Genomic DNA, 10750 nt, shown 5'->3' with positions numbered 1-10750 from the left:
ACTGGTAGGTATTCTTCCTTTCCCTTCTTTCATATTGATGGCCATGTTTCTGTGTTTCTGAGTGTAGCACATCTTTAAGTATCTTTTGCAGGGCCGGACGAGTGGCCACAAAGTCTTTCAATTTCTGTTTGCCATGAAAGGTCTTTATTTCACCTTCATTCACAAATGAGAGCTTGGCAGGATATAATATTCTGGGCTGGCAATTTTTCTCTCTTAGCACCTGTGCTATGTCTCGCCATTCCCTCCTAGCTTGTAGGGTTTCTGATGAGAAGTCTGCTGTGAGTCTGATTGGAGATCCTCTGAGAATAATCTGACGTTTCTCTCTTGCACATTTTAGGATCTTTTCTTTATGTTTCACTGTGGTAAGTTTAATTACCACGTGTCGTGGTGAGGATCTCTTTTGGTCATGTTTATTGGGGGTTCTATGAGCTTCCTGTACTAGGATATCTCTGTCCTTCTCCAAACCTGGAAAGTTCTCTGCTAGTATCTCACTAAAAAGGCCTTCCAATCCTTTCTCTCTCTCCATGCCTTCAGGAACTCCTAGAACTCGAATGTTGGTTTTTTTAATAGTATCCTGTAGATTCCCGACAATATTTTTTAGGTTTCTAATTTCCTCTTCTTTTCTTTGGTTTGACTGTATGTTTTCCTGTGCTCTATCTTCGAAGTCCGATATTCTCTCTTCTGCTTCACCCATTCTGTTTTAAGGCTTTCTAATGTGTTTGTCATTTGATCTATTGAGCTCTTCATTTCATTTTGATTTCTCTTCACTATCACACTTTCCTGTTCTACTAGTTTCTGTGTTTCATTTTGATTCCTCCTTAAGATTTCATTTTCTCAAAGGAGATTGTCTATCCTGTCCAGTAAGATATTCTGTACCTCAAGCATTTGTTTTTGAAAATTCCTAATTGTTCTTATAAATTTTTTGAAATCTGTATCTTGCATTTCTTCCATCTCATCATTTTCATAATCTGGCTTGGGGTGTTTTGTTCATTTGGGGGCATCATAATGTCTTCCTTGTTCTTGTTTCCTCAATTTTTGCATTTGTTGCTTGTATTGTGGAGATATCTTTGGATTCTAGGAAATAACACAAATGTAGGCATCAAGAACAAGTAGTGTAGACTCATAAGAATCATAGATTCTTAGACCAGAAACAAGTACTGGAAATCATGTAGGTCTCTGTTCACACAAGTTTTAGAATGCAGAAAACCCTTTCAAAAGGCCCTAAGCTGTTAGGAGCAGAGGGAGAGCCACCAGCATGCCAGAGACAAATTCTCGTCTCTCTTTTACCCACAGTTTCTCTCTGTACTTTAGATCCTTATTTTTCAAAGGAATGAATGCCATTCTAAAAATCAGTGTTACTACTTAGGTTGTTTAAAAATAAAAAATACAATGGCTTTTCCACCCTGGTGCTCTCTCAGAGAGGGTTCCTGTCCCCAGGATGCTGGTCACTGTGTGGGAGGACCATGAGCATCCTAAGGGGTGGTGGCCAGTCAGTCTGCTATTCACCACATCGGCCCTGTACTAAGTGCTTTGCCTGTGCTTTCTCATTTAATCTTTACCCAGGACTCTTGGAGGCACATGCTTTTATTTTCAACTTCATCTACCTGGATTAATCAAGGCTTAGGGAAGTTTGGGAGTGTGCCAAGTCCATGCCACTACCAAGCAGGAGGGTATTATATGAAGATATTCAGTCTTGCTGCAGGAACCACACAGATTTGGGGATTTCGTAGCACTACAGATTGCTAAATCCTCATCTTCCAACTTACTATCAGGAGGCCCCTTGCCCATCCAGGATAAATGATGCTGAATGCATGACTTGATTCTCTAGGGATATTACAGTCACATGATTCATAACAAACTGGCCCAGCATTGTGTGCTGATGCAGCTGAAATGAGTGTGTGTCTTGTGATTCTGCAGATAGACAACACCTTTGTGGGCTCATACTGTGAATACAGGACCACCCACCAGGAGAATCCTGTAAGACCTGGATACAATCAAAACATCTGGGCTTTGCAAATCCCCAAGGAAATGGCATGAGCCAAACACCTTTAAAAGGCCACTACCTTTAGTTCTCTTTGTTAACCTGTATAATGAATTTGAACAGAAAGTGCCTAGAGGATGTGAGGAAGTGGACTTTTCTCCACCATGGTTACCACAGAGCATACTGATGTCCCTGCAATAACAGACAAGGAGAGTTGGGCAGAGTGCTCTTGCTCGTTCATAGGAAACACAACTGCAGTGGTAAAAAAACACTTCTGTAGACCCACTCATTTGAAAAAGAACACAGAAATTGAAGTCATAAAGTTGGTTCTACCTCCCCTTAGCCATATAACCTTAGGTTTGTCAGTGACCCTAGATGAACTTTGCTGTCTTATATAATGGAGCTGGTTTATTTACTTTTACTGTTATGTGCAACAAGTAAGAATATTTTGGACATGGATGTGAAGATTATCAAATTCTGTACAAATATATCATTAAGTGCACATGGGTATTTAACTGAGGTTGAAGCACATCAGCAGAGAACATTGTTGTCACCCAATCCTCCTGTCTAGGAAGAGGTCACACTAAATGGTAAAGCTTGGTGGGATGTCTGGGAGACGTCTGATAATGCACTGTGGAAAACAAAGGCTTGGAGAGACCGAAGAGGATACTCAAACTCACAGAGTCTAATCAAAGCAAAGGGGAACTAGAATTCAATTTTCTGTAATTTCAGCCTCATGCTATTGTAATGCATGGTTTATGGTTTTCTATATTTTAAATTTAAATTTTAAATTTCAAAAGCCAATCTTCTTTCAAGATAATCTAAAAGGAAAATTGTCCTGATTGACTCAGAGGTTTCTCATGGCCAGCATCCTTCTGAAAGCATCCCAGGATGATCCAAATGGAAAGACAGTGAACCATTAGGGCGGCTATGAGATGAGGCCATAAGTCATGACAAACAAGTCTTGTCCCTAAGTGACATAAACATAAACCGTGTGACTCTATTCCCTGCTACTCAGAAGTAACAAAGCACCAGCCCTTGGGAAATTTCTAGGAAAAACAGTAGAAATAGTAGGAGACAAGATGAGGCATTTTCTACCCTCAAGTTCATTAAAAACCAAAGGACATTGATGGTCCCTTTAAGGGTATTAATCATCCCTCCTCCCTTCTCAAACACTTATTTTTAACTCTCTCTCACAGACTACTTTTAATAAATAAGACTGTTTAGCAACTGAATAAAGGAAGTAACTAAGTCTATTGGTTGCTCAATAATTTCATGTTTACAAACTCCAAAGGATTCCAACAGAAGATTTTAATACCACACATAAATTCTTTTTTAAAAGATTTATTTATTTATTTATTTATTTGAGAGGTAAAGTTACAGACAGGGAGAGACAGAGAGAAGTCTTCCATCTACTGATTCACTTTCCAAATGGCCACAATGGCCAGAGCTATGCTGATCTGAAGCCAGGAGCCAGAAGTTTCTTCTGGTCTCCCATGTGGCTGAAGGACCCAAGTACTTGGGCTGTCTTCCACTGCTTTCTCAAGCCCTTAGCAGGGAGCTGGATTGGAAGTGAAACAGTCCACATGCTTAATCTACTATGCCACAGTGCCAGTGCCCACACATAAATTTTTTAAGGTTGAAAGAACCTTAATAGGTTCTCTCATCCAATCTCACACCCAAGGAAAATATTCTGTCTGTGATATCCTGCATAGTAAGCAACCTGGCAGCTCCTAGAACTACCTAGGGATAAGGTACTTCTTACTGGGAGTGAGGACTAGAACTCGCAAGCCCACATGGTTTATTTATGGTAACAGTGAAAAATCTGACTCCCCACAACTCCTAGCCATTGGCTCCATTGCTGTGTGTACACAAGGTATCACAAGTAGCTCCCCTCTTGGCATTTATCCATGTCATTTTGGGGGTTACACCCTCTGTCACTCTTCCAATGCATTCTTCCTCCCTCTTTCTTTGCAACTAACATACTACTTAGCAATAGATTCTTTTGTTGTTGTTGTTTAAATATTTATTTATTTATTTGAAAGGCAGCTTTGCAGAGGGAGTCTTCCATCCACTGGTTCACTCTCCAGTTGGCCACAACAGTCGGAGCTGTGCCGATCTGAAGTCAGGTGCCAGGAGACTCTTCCGTGTCTCCCACATGGGTACTAGTGCACAAGGACTTGAGCCATCTTCTACTGATTTCCAAGGCCATAGAAGAGAGGTGGATCGGAAGTGGAGTAACTGGGACTTCAACTGGTGCCTATATGGGGTACTGGCACTGCAGGCGGCGGCTTTACTTCCTACACCACAACGCCGGCCCCATCAATAGATTTTTAACAATTTAATGCCTAACACTTTGGGTATCTTGCTTAGAGACTTGCACAATTAAATTATTTTTCCAAGGGCCAGCGCTGTGGCAGAGTGGGTTAATGCCCTGGCGTGTAGTGCTGGCATCCCATATGGGTGCCTGTTCGAGTCCCAGCTGCTCCTCTTCTGATCCAGCTCTTTGCTATGGCCTGGAAAAGCAGTAGAAGATGGACCAAGTGCTTGGGCCCCTGAACCCACGTGGGAAACCCAGAGGAGGCTCCTGGCTTTGAATTGGTACAGCTCTGGCTCTGAGGCCATCTGGGGAGTGACCCATCAAATGGAAGACCTCTCTTTCTAACTCTTTCTCTCTCTTTAACTGTCTTTTAAATACATAAATAAAATAAATTTTAAAAAATATTTTCCAGATGACATCCTTTACATATTTTAAAGCATTTAATAGACCTTCTCTTCTCCAGAATTAACAATCCTACATGCCTTCTGCGTCACTTTTGATTTTGTTTCAAGAGTTGAAAAAGTCTCCCAAATGTGCCTCAGTTATTCAAATCCCAGTAAAAATACATGACACAGCAGAGGATAACAGTAGAATACAAGGACACTTATCATTTGATCTAACTGTCTTTCAGACATAGCTGCCTGAGATTGCATTCCTTTCCTACTAGGTCACATTTTTTAAAGACTTACTTTATTATTTGAAAACCAGAGTTACACAGAGAGGAGAGGCAGGGAAAGGGAGAAACATCTTTCATCTGCTGGTTCACTACCCAACTGGCTGCAATGGCCAGAAATGTGCTGATCCGAAGCCAGGAACCAGGAGCTTCTTCCAGGTCTTCCATGAGGGTGCAGGGCCCAAGGACTTTGGCCATCATCTACTGCCATCCCAGGCCAAAACAGGAAGCTGGAAGGGAAGTGGAGCAGTTGGGTCTCGAACTGGTGCCTATATGGGATGCCAGTGCTTCAGGCCAGGGCATTAACCTGCTGTGCCACAGTGCCGGCCCCACATTTTTTACTATAGTGCATTAAGGTACTGTTTGAAGAAAGAGCTCCTCATTGCTTGAACCTAACCAGATCTGGAGTTTTTCCTGCTTTTTCCATTCACATTGCACGTTACTGAAGCCACTGCTGATTCCTGATTCTCTCAACTTGTTCTTGAGGCACCCCTTCCCTTTCACTCACTGTCTACCCTCGAAGTGTCCTGAGTATCCTGGGAAGGTCTAGAATGGAAGGAAATGATCAGAGGGTAACACACAACCAAAATTTTAAAAATTTGAATAATTTTAGAGAAAAAAACCCTAAGTATATCCAGCAAGTATGTGAGCACGATTCTATGCAAAGGACTCCCCCATTATCCACCTCAGAGATTCCAGGAGACATGACGTCACCATTCTCTTCCTCCACAAGAGTCCATGGCCCACTCAGGATGTCCCTTGCCCATTGAAACAAATTCAACCTGACACTAGAGGCATTATCTGATAGATTTATTAAAGTTGAAGCTCCTTACATATGAAAGCCAGTTAGAAGTTCTTTTCATAAATATATATTACTTTTTTAATACCCACTCTTATTCCAGGTAGCCCCATAAGAATTCCAGAGTAGAACCAATATTTTTCTTTCACTGTTTCTTGTCCTCACTGCCTTTATCTATTACTAGATCCTGTTGTGCTATCCTACAGAGTGTCATTAAGACTCCTCATTATCTTCATAGTCAAGGCTCATTTTCCTAAATTAACAAACACCATGTGTCAGGCAATGTGTTTGATATGAGGCTACAATTAATTTTCTTATAACTCCATTTCATCCCAGAAAGTAAAGAAGAAAGAAAAAGATGAGAATAAAAAGGAAGGAAACAAAAATAGTACAAATTAGAAAAAATAACATCAAGGCCATCGCATGGAATCAGAAATGAGAATTAAAATTCATCGCAGGAAGATCTATACAATTCCTGTAGTCAGATCAGAGTTAACTTTAAATTTTTTACAGTGAAGGAAAAAATGTGAGTGGGAGGAAAATTATAGGGGGGGGGAAGCCATTGTAATCCATTAACTGTACTTTGGAAATTTATATTTACTAAATAAAAAATAAATTAAAAAATAAATTAAAAAAAGAAACAATTTCATAAAACCAAGTGTTTCCTATCTCTCTTTTTCACACACACACACACACACACACACACACACACCACACCATTCTCCTTCATCTGAAACTGTTTGACACATGAAATTGATGTGATCTCACACTTAATTTTGCTGCAGAATATTCTCATCTTCTCCATGTATGTCTTATTTCTGTCCTTTCAAGCTGTCTTTTGCATCATAGACAGAAGTTTGCATAAAGAACTGCTCAGGTGCGTCTGTTTCTCTGGCCAAAGATCTGCTGAATACAACCACAGCAAAGCTGAGCATTTTTTGTTTCTGGTTTCTAAGGTGTTCATACCCAGTTTTTCCCCAATACATATTGTCTCAAGTTCAATCATGTGAAATGACATGTTTGGCTCTTTTTTTGTTTCCTTTTTTTAAGATTTATTTTGTTTATTTGAATGTCAGTTATTGGGGGACATATAGATAAATAGATAGACAGACAGACAGATGATAGACAACTTCCATACTCTGGTTCACTCCCCAAATGTCTGCAATAGCCAGGGCTGGGTAGACTGAAGCCAGGAACCAGGAGCTTCTTCTAAGCCTCCTACTTAGGTCATTTCCACTGCTCTCTCAGGGGCCCAAGCGCTTAGGTCATCTTCTGCTGCTCTCCCAGACATATTAGCAGGGAGCTGAATTGGAAATGGAGCCACTGTGACTCGAGTTGGTTCCCCCATGGGATGCAGGCCACTAGGCCACAACTCCAGCACCCATATTTTTCTCTTAATCCTCATCTCCCTCATATTTCTGGCAGTATCCATATTAACAAGTGTAATTCTGCCCCCTGGCTTTTGTAACACTTCTATTAAAACAGGAAAATAAGTATCCATCCCTTTATGGAAAATTTATTCCTTTATGGAAAACATACCCTAATGGTATGTTTATGGGTCTGTTGCTTATGTGGATACTCTGACTTTATAACAGAGTATCAGTCATCTTTTTTTAGTATCACTGGTACTCATACTGAATTAACTTACTTTTTATTAACCTCATAAACCTAGCACTAATACTAGACCTTGACTAATTTATCTACTCACCTCCCATACTCCTGGATTTCTGCTGGCTTCTGCTTTGAGCTCTGTTGATAGCCTCTTTCCAACTTATGTTCCTCCTGTTTTGAATATTTAATTAGAATTACACACTTTCTCCTGACAGTCAAACATCCCCCTTCACACAATGACCAATATATCCACTCCTCACATGACCCTGAATCCATGTTCTAGAGCTGATCTGGACCTGAGTCCATCAATTCCATCCTCGAAGTTTTTCAGTCTGGCCCATCCTGTACACAGACAAACCCAGACTCCTCATTATAGACTCCACAGAATTTCTTATGCCACTCTCATATGCTTTGCTTGCTGTTACCCAGTTTACTGAAAATAGATCTTTGTAAAAAATGTTTTTCTAGAAAATGTATAGTGCACAAAAAACTTAATGTGTATGAGCAAAGTCAAAAAAATGTGATTAGAGTATTATGTAAAAAAATAAAGTTTAAACAGCAAAGAAAAATTGGGAATAGTCCAATATCAATTATAATGTAAACGAGGTTTGTATGAACCACTTTAGGCTATATTGTCATCCAAGAGATTATGTTTGCATTAATATCTTCTTTTGTGACTTTCTTGTGCATTAAAAGGTATTTAGTATTGTATGAACAAATTTCCAACAAAATTTTTATTTAGCAAAAAATTAAATAAAATTTTGATTTTTCTGGATTAATAGAAAGAAACTGTCTTATCACACACACACACACACACACACACACACTCACAGATGGCCAGCCCAGATCTCCAAGATCTATCTAGTTTTATAGTTGTAGGAGTCTATGGAAAGTAAATCATCTGCTAACAAAAGATTTATTTTCAGTTGTATTTTTCTAACTCCCAAGTTTATTTAGAAAACAATTTTTTCTGGCATACAAACCATGAAAGTTTAGAATTAGTTATATGAAAGACAGAAATGATCTATATTTATTATAAACTTACTAAAAGCTAACAAAGAAATACTAACATGCCAATATTGAATCTCATCAACATAATTGAACTTTTTTTTCCTTTTCTTTAACTTTTATTTAATGAATATAAATTTCCAAAGTACAGCTTATGCATTACAATGGCTTCCCAACCCATAACTTCCCTTCCACCCGCAACTCTCCCCTTTCCTGCTCCCTCTGCCTTCCATTCACATCAAGATTCATTTTCAATTCTCTTTATATACAGAAGATCAGTTTAGCATATATTAAGTAAAGATTTCAACAGTTTGCACCCACACAGAAACATAAAGTGAAAAATACTGTTTGAGTACTCGTTATAGCATTGAATCACAATGTACAGCACACTAAGGACAGAGATCCTACATGAGGAGTAAGTGCACAGTGACTCCTGTTGTTGACTTAAGAAATTGACACTCTTGTTTATGGCATCAGTAATCACCCTAGGCTCTTGTCAGGAGTTGCCAAGGCTATGGAAGCCTTTTGAGTTCACTGACTCTGATCATATTTAGACAAGGTCATAGTCAAAGTGGAAGTTCTCTCCTCCCTTCAGAGAAAGGTACCTCCTTTTTTGATGACCTGTTCTTTCCACTGGGATCTCACATGCAGAGATCTTTCCTTTAGGTCATTTTTTTCCCCCAGAGTGTCTTGGCTTTCCATGCCTGAAATACTCTCAGCAGGATCTGCATGCCTTAACGGCTGATTCTGAGCCAGAGTGCTGTTTAGGACATCTCCCATTCTATGAGTCTGCTGTGTATCCCGCTTCCCATGTTGGATCGCATAATTGAACTTTTTAGATCATTTTCCCACCTAAACCAATTTGCGTTTGGCATTTGGGTGACGTGGGTATAAACACAGACATATTCAACAATGGGAGACAGCATTCAAGAATCCTTCTTCTGTATATAATTACATTTCAGAAATAAAGTGGCTCAAGTGGGAGGAAATAAGCTGAGGGCCTCAAGAAATAAACAAAAATCAGCAAGTGTGAAAGGTGCTGATTCCATCAACTTTTCTTTCGTGTCTCCCAATATACAAGAGTGCACTCTGGGTATGTAAAGTAAAACTTCTCATAGGCCAGCTCCACCAAGGGGTGTGGGATGAGGGGAGGGCAGCAGGAGGATAGAGTGCACCTCCCACCCATGCTTCCCTCAGAGGCCACTGCCTCCATGAAACACTGCCTTGGATGCTGACTCCAGGCTCTGAGTCCGATTTTGTTGCTGCATTTGTTCTGCTCTGTTATGTGGTGTTTGTCCCCCTGTTTTTGTAATTGGGGCAAAGTGAAAGGCTCAACTAGTGTAAGAAGGCTTAAGATCTTTATTTATTATACTGCATGTACAACTGATTTCCATCAACAATTATTTTTTAAGATAAGCAGTCAATGAAAGACATGTGAGGCCTGGGGTACATCCTAGCATCCGAGAATGTGGCTGCTGGTGGAGACCCTTCAGGCCTAGTGGGCTTTCTCTAGGAGGGCCCTGTAGCACCATACACGCTGATGCTATACAGCCTTGAAGTCCATCTCATTCCCATAATAGGGATCTTCAATAATGAGTTGTTTTTATGGATCATAGCTCCCAAATAGTTCAATTTTAGCTTTGCAGTTTTTAACTCGATTACTTTTTCTATTCAAATCTCTCAGGTTGCTTTCATCCCTACACAGTATATAGTCCGAGGTGGCAAAGTCTTCCTTGGTGACCTGCAGGGCCATGTGGCTCATGGGCATGCCCTGCCTCCACATGAACTCTTGCCCACAGTAGTCAGGGAGGTTCCCTATCTCACAGGTGGACATGGCTGTGCTTTCTTCCAATTGTCTGAAACATTCTGATCAGTCATGACTTTTCTGAAAACTGCTTCTGCAATGGGTGACCGGCAAATGTTACCCAGACACACAAACAGCACCAACTTGGATGCCGTCTGGGCCATCTTCCGGCACATGGAGACAAAAGATTTTTGAAATAGCTTTCGTTCCAAGTGGTAGAGGTGTTCCAAGATGGCGGAATAGGAAGGGAGCACACTGATAGTCTGGGGAGAGATAGTTTAATAAAAGTGGAGATACTGCAGGTTCAAGGAAGAGTAGGGGAGGAAACAGCAGAAGAAACTCTTCCGGAACGCGTGACTCACAGCGGACCTGCGTGGAGAGCGTGGGAGCCCACAGTTCGGGACATCAGCGGCAGACTCAACACACCAGCGCTGGAACGCGAGGTGAGCCGAACCTCAATAGCCCGAGACACCGGCAGGCAAGCGGAGAGAGGAGACTAGAGGGAACGACCCCCGGGGGGGGGGAAGTTCACAAGGCTAACTGGAAGAGAGAGA

At 40.8% G+C, this 10750-nt stretch overlaps 1 pseudogene; it reads right to left on the bottom strand.

Moving 5' to 3' along the window:
• Positions 1-9887: 9887 nt before the first annotated feature.
• LOC149122740 (low molecular weight phosphotyrosine protein phosphatase pseudogene) lies at positions 9888-10360 on the bottom strand (annotated as a pseudogene).
• Positions 10361-10750: the final 390 nt, after the last annotated feature.

Source organism: Oryctolagus cuniculus, chromosome 13 (genome assembly GCF_051225735.1).
Source record: "Oryctolagus cuniculus isolate XC-2025 breed Fujian yellow rabbit chromosome 13, ASM5122573v1, whole genome shotgun sequence".
In the NCBI taxonomy this organism is placed as follows: Eukaryota; Metazoa; Chordata; class Mammalia; order Lagomorpha; family Leporidae; genus Oryctolagus; species Oryctolagus cuniculus.
The sequence above is the reverse complement of the archived record's forward strand: the minus strand, read 5'-3'. Positions and strand labels throughout refer to the sequence as shown.